Source organism: Canis lupus, chromosome 10 (genome assembly GCF_048164855.1).
Source record: "Canis lupus baileyi chromosome 10, mCanLup2.hap1, whole genome shotgun sequence".
NCBI lineage: Eukaryota > Metazoa > Chordata > Mammalia > Carnivora > Canidae > Canis > Canis lupus.
In genome coordinates, this window is record NC_132847.1 from 8,391,448 (window position 1) to 8,406,250 (window position 14,803).

At 38.7% G+C, this 14,803-nt stretch overlaps 1 long non-coding RNA gene across 1 annotated transcript in view; it reads right to left on the reverse strand.

Moving 5' to 3' along the window:
* Positions 1-14,803, reverse strand: part of LOC140640852 (uncharacterized) — a 428,058-nt gene that overhangs the window by 150,032 nt on the left and 263,223 nt on the right. Inside the window, exon 3 of the long non-coding RNA XR_012037460.1 lies at positions 8,478-8,609. This is a non-coding gene — a long non-coding RNA (uncharacterized lncRNA). The remainder of the gene's footprint in view (positions 1-8,477; positions 8,610-14,803) is intronic.

Below are 14,803 nucleotides of genomic sequence, written 5' to 3' on the forward strand. Positions count from 1 at the left end.
TTTGGACCATGCTGCGGCTTGCTGCTGCTCTTTTCTTCCATTTTATTTTTGATGTATAAGAGTGACTGAAAATATATTTGCCTTTATTATCCATTTTATTTTCTTTCCAGTAACTTTATTTCTGTCCACTGCTCTCCTTCAGTACTGCATTAATCATCTTTTCTTACTGAATTCCAAGGTTTTCATCTCAATGATAATGTAGTGTCATTAAAGGATCTAATAAAAGATGTAGATATAGTGTTTGTGGGTGGACATGACTTTCTGGTAATTTATCATTAGTTTATCATGTTTTCTTAGCCTCCAAATGAATACTTGTCTCAAAAAACATGAAGCAATTCAGAGGTGCAGAGGAAGAAACCAAGTCCCCTCCTGTCTGAGCCTTGTAGTTCCACTCTCCAGATGTAAGCACTTTCTTATTTTTTTTGTTTCAAGAATTGTTAGTAAGCATAACCAAGAATTTATAGAGATATAAGTATATAAAGCAGAATACTAACTTTTTAGTGTCAATGGATTGCTTTTTCTGTTTAATGAAATGTCTTAGGTTTCCCATATCACAACATATAAACTTATCTCATTCATTCCAGTTTTTTTCAAAATATATATTGCCTGGGGCACCTGGTTGGCTCAGTGGTTGAGCATCTGCCTTTGGCTCAGGTCATGATTCCAGGGTCCTGGGATCACCCACATCGGGCTCCCTTCAGGGAGCCTGCTTCTCCCTCTGCCTGTCTCTGCCTCTTTCTGTGTCTCATGAATAAAATCTTAAAAACAAAAACAAAAACAAAACAAAAAACCCCACAAAAACCAGATGTACTTCATGTTTTAGGACACAAGAAGCTACTGGCTTTTGCCCAGGGTTCTGAGAGTTCTTATATTATAGATATATTAATTAAATAATATTATAGTATATACTTTTACCCTCTATTAGAGATCATTAAAGGCTAGATCTCACCTGTTTCTATATCTCCACTGCCTAGTAATACAACTGCCAAATAAGAGACATTCATTTATATTTGCTAAGGGGAAATGAATTGTACAGAAAATTAAAGGACAGTAAAAATATTAAATGCTTATTCAATTCAACAGTATGTTAACTTTAGATCAATGTTATGACACAGAAGAATCATATTTATTATGTGTATGTGAATTTATGGTACTTTAAAGCATTAAACATAAGGTATAAGCTTCTTATCTTGATGAAGTCCCAATAGTTCATTTTTGCTTTTATTTCTTTTGCCTTCGTGGATGTATCTTGAAAGAAGTTACTGTGGCCGAGTTCAAAAAGGGTGTTGCCTGTGTTCTCCTCTAGGATTTTGATGGAATCTTGTGTCACATTTAGATCTTTCATCCATTTTGAGTTTATCTTTGTGTATGGTGACAGAGAGTGGTCTAGTTTCATTCTTCTGCATGTGGATGTCCAATTTTCCCAGCACCATTTATTGAAGAGACTGTCTTTCTTCCAATGGATAGTCTTTCCTCCTTTATCGAATATTAGTTGACCATAAAGTTCAGGGTCCACTTCTGGGTTCTCTATTCTGTTCCACTGATCTATGTGTCTATTTTTGTGCCAGTACCACACTGTCTTGATGACCACAGCTTTATACTCTGGTTTCTCTTCAGATCGCATAAATCTTTCGCCTTTTACTAAAGATGACCACAGCTTTGTAGTACAACCTGAAATCTGGCATTGTGATGCCCCCAGATATGGTTTTCTTTTTTAAAATTCCCCTGGCTATTCGGAGTCTTTTCTGATTCCACACAAATCTTAAAATAATTTGTTCTAACTCTCTGAAGAAAGTCCATGGTATTTTCATAGGGATTGCATTAAACGTGTAAATTGCCCTGGGTAACATTGACATTTTCACAATATTAATTCTTCCAATCCATGAGCATGAAATGTTTTTCCATCTCTGTTTCCTCAATTTCTTTCAGAAGTGTTCTATAGTTTTTAGGGTATAGATCCTTTACCTCTTTGGTTAGGTTTATTCCTCGGTATCTTATGCTTTTGGGTGCAATTGTAAATGGGATTGACTCCTTAATTTCTCTTTCTTCAGTCTCATTGTTAGTGTATAGAAATGCCACTGATTTCTGGGCATTGATTTTGTATCCTGCCATGCTACCTAATTGCTGTATGAGTTCTAGCAATCTTGGGGTGGAGGCTTTTGGGTTTTCTATGTAGAGTATCATGTCATCTGCGAAGAGGGAGAGTTTGACTTCTTCTTTGCCAATTTGAATGCCTTTAATGTCTTTTTGTTGTCTGATTGCTGAGGCTAGGACTTCCAGTACCATGTTGAATAGCAGTGGTGAGAGTGGACTTCCCTGTCTTGTTCCTGATCTTAGGGGAAAGGCTCCCAGTGCTCCCCCCTTGAGAATGATATTTGCTGTGGGCTTTTTGTAGATGGCTTTTAAGATGTCGAGGAATGTTCCCTCTATCCCTACACTCTGAAGAGTTTTGATCAGAAATGGATGCTGTATTTTGTCAAATGCTTTCTCTGCGTCTAATGAGAGGATCATATGGTTCTTGGTTTTTCTCTTGCTGATATGATGAATCACATTGATTGTTTTACGAGTGTTGAACCAGCCTTGCGTCCCAGGGATAAATCCTACTTGGTCATGGTGAATAATTTTCTTAATGTACTGTTGGATCCTATTGGCTAGTATCTTGTTGAGAATTTTTGCACAGCAAAGGATACAGTCAACAAAACTCAAAGACAACCTACAGAATGGGAGAAGATATTTGCAAATGACATATCAGATAAAGGGCTAGTTTCCAAGATCTATAAAGAACTGATTAAACTCAACACCAAAGAAACAAACAATCCAATCATGAAATGGGCAAAAGACATGAAGATAAATCTCACAGAGGAAGACATAGACATGGCCAACACGCACATGAGAAAATGCTCCACATCACTTGCCATCAGAGAAATACAAATCAAAACCACAATGAGATCCCACCTCACACCAGTGAGAATGGGGAAAATTAACAAGGCAGGAAACCACAAATGTTGGAGAGGATGCGGAGAAAAGGGAACCCTCTTACACTGTTGGTGGGAATGTGAACTGGTGCAGCCACTCTGGAAAACTGTGTGGAGGTTCTTCAAACAGTTAAAAATAGACCTGCCCTACGACCCAGCAATTGCACTGCTGGGGATTTACCCCAAAAGATACAGATGCAATGAAACCCCGGGACACCTGCACCCCAATGTTTATAGCAGCAATGTCCACAATAGCCAAACTGTGGAAGGAGCCTCGGTGTCCATCGAAAGATGAATGGATAAAGAAGATGTGGTTTATGTATACAATGGAATATTCCTCAGCCATTAGAAAGGACAAATACCCACCATTTGCTTCAACGTGGATGGAACTGGAGGGTATTATGCTGAGTGAAGTAAGTCAATCGGAGAAGGACAAACATTATATGGTCTCATTCATTTGGGGAATATAAATAATAGTGAAAGGGAATATAAGGGAAGGGAGAAGAAATGTGTGGGAAATATCAGAAAGGGAGACAGAACATAAAGACTCCTAACTCTGGGAAACGAACTAGGGGTGGTAGAAGGGGAGGAGGGCGGGGGGTGGAGTGAATGGGTGACGGGCACTGGGGGTTATTCTCTATGTTGGTAAATTGAACACCAATAAAAAAATTAAAAAAGAAAAAAGAAAGAAATTCTCTATCATATAAAAAAAATAAATAAACATAAGGTATAGTACTGAAGATATAGTCATTATATATTTAGATGGTGATATTTCATATAATTAGTATATTCCCAATTTATGTGATGTAGAGCATCATTCTACTTCTATAATGACTGGAAGCGTAGAGCTGCTAGGTTTTTAGTAACATGATATCGGCAAGATCTGTAATTTTTCAGATGACAAATTCTTAGTATCATAAACTTCGATTTTAGTATTGCTCTGCCAAAGACCAAGTTCTTTTACCAATTCATTTCATAATTTGGTTTGAAGGAATGCAGCAAACCAAAAAAAGGAGAACTAGCAATATTAATAACAAACATTTATGTAGCCATGATTGGGGTCAGCATTTTTTCTACACACTTGATACGTGATGATATTTCCATTTTTCAAATGCAGAAACCGAGTCATAAGGAAGGTCAGTAACTAGCCAAACTTCACAAATCAACTTAGGTGGCAACATCCAAATTTGAATCCAGGTAGTTTGGCTCTGGAGACTATGCTGTTAACCTGAGGACAAAATTTTCACCTTAAAAAGCCAAATAACCAAGAGTTCTTTATGATGGCAGAAATCTGTTGGCATTATACAATGTTCTAAGTTACTACATTAAATGTCTCAGCTCATGTGGGTGTGGCTGTGTGTGTGTATGGCTAGGATTTCTGCATAGCTATATAGTGTGTGTGAGACAGAGAGGGCAGGGTTGGGCAGAGGGATGGGAATGGTAACCTTTAGTGTGCCATTGTACTTTAAGGAGAGGAGAAGTATCATTTTTTTCTACATATTAAAATCAAGACTGCATGCTAGGTTAGAGAGGCCAATAAATGTGCCCACTACTTTTTGATCAAGGGCATCACCTGAGTGCTTGTTACCAATACAGAATTTCAGATACTACCCCAGACCAACTGAACCAGAATTTTTATTTAAACAAGATCCACCCTCCCCAAAGGGAAGCCTAGGTGGCTCAGCAATTGACCGTCCACCTTTGGCTCAGGACGTGATCCCGGGGTCCTGAGATCAAGTCCCACTTCAGGCTCCTCGCATGGAATCTGCTTCTCCCTCTGCCTGTGTCTCTGCCTCTCCGTGTCTCTCATGAATAAATAAATAAAATCTTTAAAAAAAAAAAAAAAAACAAGATCCCACTGTTGGGAGATTTTTCTCCATGGTATTTCATACACCATGTCTTCGGAGCAAAAGCATTGAGAGCTTTTGTTTTCAAGGATATTGGTATATAGCCTACGGTTTTGGAAGAAGGAGATGGTATCTTCCTCCAGAGAAGAAGGGTAAATATGTTTGCTATTGAGGTTAATAAAGATCAAGTCTCCTCCCTTCAGGGCTACGGTAGAGCACATTTGTTTGCATCTCTTCCAAAGAAGAAGATTTCCTACATTCTGGGTTACTCAGCATTGATGTAAACCACCGTCATGCACTGCCTCCCCTGGACCACTCTGCATTGCCCCACAGGACTTGAAGAGCAAGGGAAACCAGCATGAGCATAAACCTCATAACTGCCTCTGGTATAGTAAGTCATAAATTATTTTATCTCTGAACTGGGAGCCTTGTGTCTTCTGCCGGCATAAATGCAACTGGAGTAGACGAACTTCTTTGCCAGAATGTAAAGTAAAATCTCAGACCCTTTACGGTTCCTGACACCCACGTATCTGTATGCAAACTAAAGGTGGACAAGCCCTCAGGCTTCCCCCTTTCTAATTAGCAGATAAAGAAGCACAGTGGGCACACTTAAATGCAACCCCATGCAAACATGGTTTAAAAGAAGGGTTCTGCAAGTCTTAGTGTCTGACACAAGAATAATGTAGGGACACAGTTGGATAATAGCTCTTCCAAGTCCATTCTTCCGGAAAAAAAAAAATAATGATTTTTTTGTGGAACAAAAAGGAAAAAGCTCTTACTTCAACTCTGCCATCATAAGCATAAATTCACAATTTAAAAAACACATGACCCATAATTTCCTGGATTTAAGTACCTGGCATGTGGTCTGACACTGAAATTGTGCACTCAGAGATTCCATCCATAAGAATAAACAATAACAGCCCTGTACATTTCCCTGTTTACAGCCTCCCAGAAGAAAAAAAAAAAAAAAAAGAATTTGACATTGCATGAGAGATGTGACTTAGAGAAACTTCTCTTCAACATCAGTTTGTACTAATTAGAATTTAGAAAGTTTTTTTTTTTAAGAAGAAGAATTTCCTGTCTCCCTGATTCTACACATCAATGGATAGCTCCACCATTATTTCCCCCCTCTCTGGAATGCCCCAAATAAATCTTTTGACATTCCTTCCTGGGAATGAGAGACTTGCCTGAACCACGACAGCTGGGAGGAGCCTCATTCCATTAGTGCACAACCCTTGGTTGCGCATTGTAACTTCCTGGAGGAGGACCCTCCCTAGGGTTTGTGCCCTCTCTCCTACTCTGCACCTCATGGATCACACACAGGACACCCCTCTGCTTTCCAATTTCTGCTTGTTCTTGGGCTGGTTCTGAGAAGGTTAGATCAATTCAAGGTGAAAGATATTCCAAAGAGCATTACCCAATCCATCTTTACCAGCAGTAATTATGATACTTTTAAATCAGGGGACCTGGGTGGCTCAGTGGTTGAGCATCTACCTTTGGCTCAGGTCATGATCCCGGGGTCCTGGGATCGAGCTCTGTGTCAGGGTCCCCACTGGGAGCCTACTTCTCCCTCTGCCTATGTTTCTGCCTCTCTCTGTGTCTCTCACGAATAAATATATTAAAAAAATCTTTTTTTTAAATGATACTTTTAAATCCTAGGTCCTAGTTGAGCTCCTTAATCTATTCATGAGGTGTCATCCAAAAGAATTCCAAATCCTCCTCATTATAATTTATTATTACTAATACTGTATGTTCATGTTAATCCTGGAAGTGGATCACTTACTAAAAAGTTAGAAGGGAAAGCAGCAAAAGTGCCTGAGAAACACTAAAAACTTATTTATTTTTCCTGCTAAAAATGCTGAGGGATACCTCCTGTGAGAAGATGAAGCACATTTTCTAATTCTCTGATGTGACAAAGTTCTAAGATAAGTCAGGCTGTTCCTGTCCAAAATTCCTATAAGGGGAATTTATAGCCTGACTAGTTTATCCTGAGAACAGATTTCAGATAAACTCCCAGGCGCAGAGACAGAAGAAGGAAAATGATGGCTGGGAAAACAGATGTCACAGAGGCTCACAGGAGGGAACGGGCTGTCACAGTGATAGGGAGTGGTTAGCCACAAAGGGACAGTAAAGCGCAGGGATGAGTGTGGGGCACACAGGGAAAGCTTCATACCCCACTGGGTAATGCTGGCAACTCCACTTGGGAAGAGAGAAAATAAGTCAGACACTAAACACTGCAGGAAAATTGCAGCAGGGTTCAGGGTATGGACAAAGAGGACCCGATCCAGACACCCAAAACTTGGACTCACTTTTGAGGCTCATGAATTCCATCTGTGTGTAAATCACCATTTCCTCATCTTTAAAACATAAGGAGCCAGGCTTGATTATCTTTCAGGTTAAAAAACCCCAGCTCTGACATTCTTCAATTCTATGAAGAAACTGGTATTTTTAAATCTTTGGTATTGGTAAGTGGTACTTTGAGGCCTTCAACAACAGAGTGAAGGTGAACCTATAAATCTAAATAATCTATGAAGGCAAAATAAGGAAGAGTTCCAAGTCTACCAATGGGGTCCCCAAATTCTCTCTCCTTTTGACAATGACCATGAACTCAGGTGATCTCTGTGAGGAGAGAAGCAGTGAAAATAGGAAGAAGGTCCAATAAATCTCCCAAGCCCAACAAATAAATAAGATGAATGAAGTAGAACCCTGAGATATGATGTTGTAACATAATATACACATTCTCTTTTTGAAAAGTGCTGTTTATAAAATGGTCATCTGGACCTCTGTTTAAAAGGGGAAGAGGATGGAGGGAGGCTTCATCATTAACTAACACAACAGTACTTGTGAAAATTTGTATGAGTTCTTGAAAGAACTACAAATAATAGAAAACAGGTGATGAAAGGCAGGTTGTTTCTAAGGTGAATTTCTAAGTCTCGGATTCTGTAAAGCCTTCCACTGGATCACACTAGAATAACAAGAAATCTTCCATTCTAATCCAAGTCTCTCCTAGAGTAGCTAAGACATGGAGCCTATTTTTCACTCTTTCTAGGGTGACAAGATTCGTCAATGAAAATATCAGGAGGGGTCTATTTAGAAGTTCTGCCAAGAATATTTTGCAGACTGAGCAGGTTGCCCCTAAAAACAAATGAACAAAACAAAAACAAAACAAAACCCTGAAAAACAAAACTAACAAAAACTTGGGAGTTTCTTTGGAACAGCAAAGAAAACCTAATTTGGCATGCCCTGGCTTCCTGAATACTCATAATCTTATCTTTAGAACCCAAAGCAATTCTGTACTAAAATTTGAAAGTTCTCAGGTTGTTTGCTTGAGACTTTGGCTCCTGACTACAAAAGTTGAGATGACACTTGCACATGATGTCCATGCTGAACGCAAATTCTTCTTTGGGATCTTTGTTTGGCACGTCCTATTTAATTTTGCAAAATACACACACACACACACACACACACACACACACACACACACACAAATGCAAATGAGTAAGACCACAAAGTGTTACATATCTGTTTTCTTTCTGGGCATGGGATTCCACGTCTCTCCAGCTAGAAAGCATTCAAGTGTTACTTGCTTATGCGTGAATTACAAAGCTACACATTGTAATTGCTCAGTAATGAAGTTACAGGGATAGAAAACTACCTTCGGCCTGGATGAGCGATTCCACTTGGTTACGGAGATCCATGTGGTGCCATTTCTACTGATGATCAAGCAGGGCTCAGAGGGCTATTTATACTCTCTTTTGAACACATTCTTCACTCAGAAGTCCCTTTCCTAAAATTTACATAAAAACAGACAGTTATTGTAACTTGATTAAATGTAGAATTTTTTATGGTTATTATTTCTGAGCCCAATGCAAACTTTCACAAACATGCTCATTTACTGGAGATAATTATGTGTGATTTTCTCCTTTAATAAAAGATAAATAATTTGGCAGCCTTGCTTCACATATTTTTCTATTTCAATACAATTCATTGTGTGCTGGGGTGTCCTTTATTCTGCTACTAGTTAGTGTGCAGAATGAAAGAGTTTTCTGTAGATCAATTGTGCCAGTTTTCTGTAAGGCACTGCTGCTGTTCATACAAGGTTTATAAAAGACGATTAAAGGCTGATATTACATTAGGTTCTGCTCATAATGATGTAGCTTTTTGTTTACAACTTACATAATTCGCTGTAGTGGCAAAGCTTCATCAAATTGGGACAAAAGGAATAGAAACACATTTCTGAGAACCTAAATAGAATGAACAGGCTTTGACCACCTCTAGCTTTCATTGTGTTTCTTTGAACTAATGCAGGAGCCATGTTTCCAGGCTTCAATTTGAAGAGCAATGATCTGTTGTTTTATTATATGAGATGATGGTAATGATGATGATGTGAGTGTGTAGTTAATACTTTAAAGGTAAAAACCCTATAGGAAAAGTGCAGGAATATATGACTCCAACTTACTGGATATTTCCTATCAAAAATTCCCACTTAAGTCTGGATCCAGATTGGATTCTCCACGGGAAAAAAATGTTTGCATGTAGTATAAGTAGACACAGTTGGACTAAAGAGACATAAATCAGTCTACTCTTCAATCTATTTCTCTCAACCCCAGGGCTGTTCAAAGAACTTTCCATGATGATAGAAATATAGTGTGTCTGCCTTGTCCAATATGGTAGCCACTAGCCTCACCTAGCTATCGAGCATGCAAAATGTGCTCCTAAGAAACTGAAATTATAACATTTAATTTTTATTTAAATTAAATTGAAATACCTCTATATGGCTTGTTGCTACTCTATTGGACAGCATAACTTTTATTAATCAGGAGGGTAGGAGCAAAATGCTGTTTGCCCAACTCCAAGTGACAACTACCTTACATTCTTGGTGTATCAGACCAGAGGTTGTATATGCCACAGTCTGCAGCCTTACATGCTGCACTGTGAAGGAGTTATGTAGCTGAATGGAAAGAGGAACATATCTCATTTTCCTCCTCCATCAGGAAATCAGGACCAAATTAGTTTGGCTGACAGCCAATACCACTCCACTATGAAACCCAAGTTATGTTTGGAACTCTTCACTATTACTACATCACCGCCTTCCTACCACCTCCTCCTTAAGTGTGTGTATTTAAATCACACTTTGACTACAGTATGGTTACTGAGAGTAGGGTGGGAGGGAAGAACACTTCCCCTGCAATCTGTTCTATATCAGAGGCAGAGTGATATTTTCTAAATGCAAACCATACTCACATATAATTTCATAATCTAATCTCTACTTGGATGTCGCAAAGGCGTGTCTGAATGCCTATTCTTACACGATAAAATATCAAACATATAATATGTTGGAATACTTCATTTCTCCTCAGAATCATTCTTCTTTTTTTAAAAAAGATTTATTTATTTTAGAGAGAGAGAGAGAACACGTGTGCCAGTTAGGGGAGGAGCAGAGGGGGAGACTCTCAAGCACAATCCCCACTGAGCATGGAACCTGGTGCGCAGTTTGATCTCACAACCCTGAGATCAGGACCTGGGATGAAACCAAGAGTCAGACACTTAACTGACTGACCCACCCAGGCACCCCTCCTTAGACCCATTCTTCTCTCATCTTCATCTCAGCATGTTTCCTCACTATTCATCCAGTTACACAGGCCCAAAAAAGGTTTTCTCCCCATCTTCACCCTACCCACATTCTATACCTAATCCATTAGCAAGCCTTCTTAGGCTCTCCTTTCAAAAATCTATCCAGAATCTGATCCTCCTCACCAAACCACTATCTTTTTATCCTTACATCTATCCTTATATCCTCCCCCTGGCCGTAATCCCTGACTCATGCTTCATCATGGGAAGACAGTAATAAATATATCAGGTAAGGCCTCTAGTTCTAAGCCTAGACTACCTTTCTTAACCCATCTAAACTCCTGTGCTATCATGGTGCTTCTTCCATAGGCTTCTTGCTGTTCCTCCAGCACCCTAAGCTGATACCTTCCTTGAAACCTTTCACCTACTCTTCCCAGACTGGAATGCTTTTCCCCACATCTTCTCACAGCAAATCTGCTAATTGGGTTTTCCTGATCACTATCACTGCTCATCCTCTATCCCCTTTTTCTACTTAATCTTCTTATAACACATGTCATCATATGACATTGTATCATTTCATAACTGTCTAGTTTTTCTTGGCTTTCCTCTGAGAATATACGTTTCCATGAAGTCAAAGATCTTGCATGTCTTATGCATAGATCTCACCTTATTAATACATAGAACAGTACTCAAGGTTTAATAAATGCTCAAATATTTATTAAATAGATTAATAAAATGCGATTACACCACTCATCCATATACATATGCTCAGTGAAACACAATTGTAGGCAGAGACACATATGCCCCGGATATAAAGATACCACATGGACACACCCAGCAAGACACACATGCCTCGTAAAGAAACACACTCAAACTTCTTAAAACATTCAGAGACTTCTTATTTTGGTGATAAAGAAAAAGATCTTTGATATTTATAAAAAGCTTTTGCACAATATAGCTCCACCCTATCTATCATCATCTCAAACACTCCCCATTCAACCTGTTCACTATAGCCACACAACCTTCTTTCTGCCCCTTGCACTCAACCAATTCCTTCACATTAAAATAGTTTTGGCATATCCACCATTTGGAAGGTTCCTCTGTCCTCTTGCCCAACTTAATTTCCACTCATCACTCATAGGTTAGAATGAGAGTTCTTTCCACATGGAAACACTTGCTGGACTCCCTAATAGATGGATTCATCTTATTGAAGCTTGAGACTTTCATGAATGAATATCAATGATGTTGCTTATGGTTATCGGGCCTCCGAGTACATCTGAGTATTGAAATATCTTTATTTGCTGCTACAGTATTTCAAAAGTAATTAAAACTCATGTGCAGTTAAACATGAGTCACATTCCCCCAAGTGCAAGGGATATAGCCAGAGAGATGGAATGGACCAGCAGGCTTTGCATGCTTTCCATCACCATAATGGTGACAGAGATAAAGTTGACATTGCAGAAGTTACCCAAGCTTCTATTTACCTACTGATATTTACTGTGTTCCCCCAGGACAGCCAGTAACATCATTTACTTCAGATAAGGTAGGGTTGACAACGCGCTGAACATTAAAAGGAAAAGCACCTGGATAAAATGAAAACAACGCTATGTCCTGGCAAGGAGAAGAGACGGATGGGCTATAAATAAATGTGAGTTCATTAAACATCAGCAAACAGCTACAGCCAGGATTGGCATGGTGTGTACTATGTCATTTTCATGAGCATATTCTCTCAATATCATTTACAAAAAGAGCACATATGAGAAGGTTATTACGAAAACAATTTTAAGAGGCATATACTAAAATGGAAGACTTTAGATTTCCTGAAGTACCAATTAGTTAAATAGCTACTTACTTATTCTAAAAGGAGAGAAGCATGCCTCTCTAATTTCAGAATCTGTTAGATCACTGAACAACTAACTTGAAAGTCATTGAACAAAAACTTTCCGGTAACTATACTGGTTCCACGTTGCTGTGGAGTTCAGAAGTTTTAGAGAAGTTTGGGAATGGCAGACGAAACTCCCAATATCCAAGGTGTTCATGGGAACAGTGTGCATTCCGATGCTGGTGTTCACTGATTGTATGGCTCCTCATATATCGAAAGGGAAGACCTGAGTGTCCTCAAGTAATAGGGAGCCAATAGCCAGAGCATCTGACATACAGCACAATAATGCCAAGTGCTACATTACACGTGGGTTGTGTCACCCTTAATTAACTATGAGTGAATCTGTCTTATACCCACAAAGGGTTCATTTCAACTTCTGTCAACATTTTGCTTGTGATTTCTCCTGTAATGAAAGGCCTCTTGTCTATTCTGCAGCCAGAAGGCTACCTCAGCTATGCCTCTCACACCAACATAGCTGTGTCCTCGCTCTTCAGCACATCAGCAATAGGTGGCTCACCAGAAACCTGACAGTGACCTTCCCTGAGTATCCTCTGATTCACTGACTTTTGGATGGCTCAGGAGCTCTCAAAAAGAACTAAATAACACTATTAAAACTTCCTGGTGTAAAAAAGCAACTTGACAGTGTCCTTGGAGATGTATTATGACAACATAGCTCAGATTTGTTTTACCCATCAGAAAGCTTATATTTAATTGTATAACAGGAATTGCAAACTTACTTTTGAGGGTTCTAGGATGTATTTTCGCAGATGGGTATTTCAAGAGACATATGCTTAATTTTTAAAACAATTGTGGTTCTGTTTAACATAGATATATTTTAACTTAATATTCACTATTCAGGCACATTTCTAGGTACACAGATTTAACAGTTTCTGTCCTCAATAATTTTAGAGTTCAGTGGCAAATACAGAGATGTGAATATAGTAGTATGTTACAAAGCAATAAGTGCTCTGATCGGGCAAATGCAGGGCTTAAGTTAAAGTCATTAGACTCTGCCTTGAATTAAGAAAAATCTTCCTTCCAAAAGTGCTATTTTAGCTGAGATGTGACTTAAGCCTTTGGGTTTAGCAGGAGAGGAAGTAGGCATGAAAATATCGAGATAGAAAGAACTATATTTCATCTTGCATAAGGAATAATGAAATTTAACAACATTCTGAAATCCTAGGAATCACCAGGATTAAAAATAAAAAAGATCAAAGCAGACTCTAAATTGCCATTTCCACATGGGGAAAGAGGATAAACATACATGATTTTTCCATTGATTTAACTGTCCAATAGTTGAGGTTTGTGGTAAGGTAAGGTCAAGTTTGATTTATTAGATTATATTTAAATTGCCTCCTGAGGTAATGACAACAGAGATAGGTAGGAGAATGTTAATATAAGGTAGGAGAATGTTAATATAAGATATATTTAGCAGATAGATCTGGACCTCGACTCTTCAACAAGATGTAAAGACACAAAATCTTTAGCATCCAATAGTTTGGCAAGTGAAATAGGGTTTACATCAAAGATAATTGAGGCCAATGAAGATAAATATGCCAATGTGTTATATTCTGTCTTCCTTACCATATGTAAATATCTATTTCTTAAATCAACATTTATTTCTTGTAAGATACTTCGCTAGGCACAAAGATATTTTAAATGAGCAAAGTGAAGTCATTTTTTCCAAAAGAAGGAACAGATGAGGAAAACAAAGGTTTTAGTGCCACGAAGCAACTTTTATGACAAAGGAAGACACAGGGAAATTAAGAGAGCCAGGTATATAGGGGTCCATCTGAAAAAAAAAAAAAAAAAGAAGAAGAGTTTTAAAGCTCCTAAGAAGTGCTCACACTTTGACTTTTTTTTTAATTTATTTTTATTTATTTATGATAGACATAGAGAGAGAGAGGCAGAGACACAGGCAGAGGGAGAAGCAGGCTCCATGCAGGGAGCCCAACGGGGGACCTGATCCCGGGACTCCAGGATTGCTCCTGGGCCAAAGGCAGGCACGAAACTGCTGAGCCACCCAGGGATCCCCACACTTTGACTTTCTTAAATAACTTCTTGGGAATTACCAGATGGGTAAGCTGGGGAGTGCCTTTCAAGTCAAGCATAAAGAAGTGTCAACACAGACTGTTAGGAGTTATTATGCCTAACAGGTCGGAATGGCAGGTGTGAGGCTCAGTAAGCAAGAAGCAGTCAGATCAAGAGGACGTGGAAAGTTTGTAATGGTGGAGTTTCCTACACTCAACGTGGCACCTTGTTTTTATTTATTTATTTATTTGTTTATTTATTTATTTATTTTTTTTTTAACGTGGCACCTTTAAAGGAATCTGAACCTTACACTCAACGTGGCAACTTTAAAGGAACCTAAAGACATGAAGCAGCATGATAAGAATTGCGTTTTTGAGATGTGATTAATTGGTCTGTAAGAATCTAACCTGGATTATGCAAGGGGCAAACAGAAGTGGGAGTTCAGGTTTCCATTTTTTTCCCCAGATGATTTAAATACCTTCCCAGGCATTTGCAAT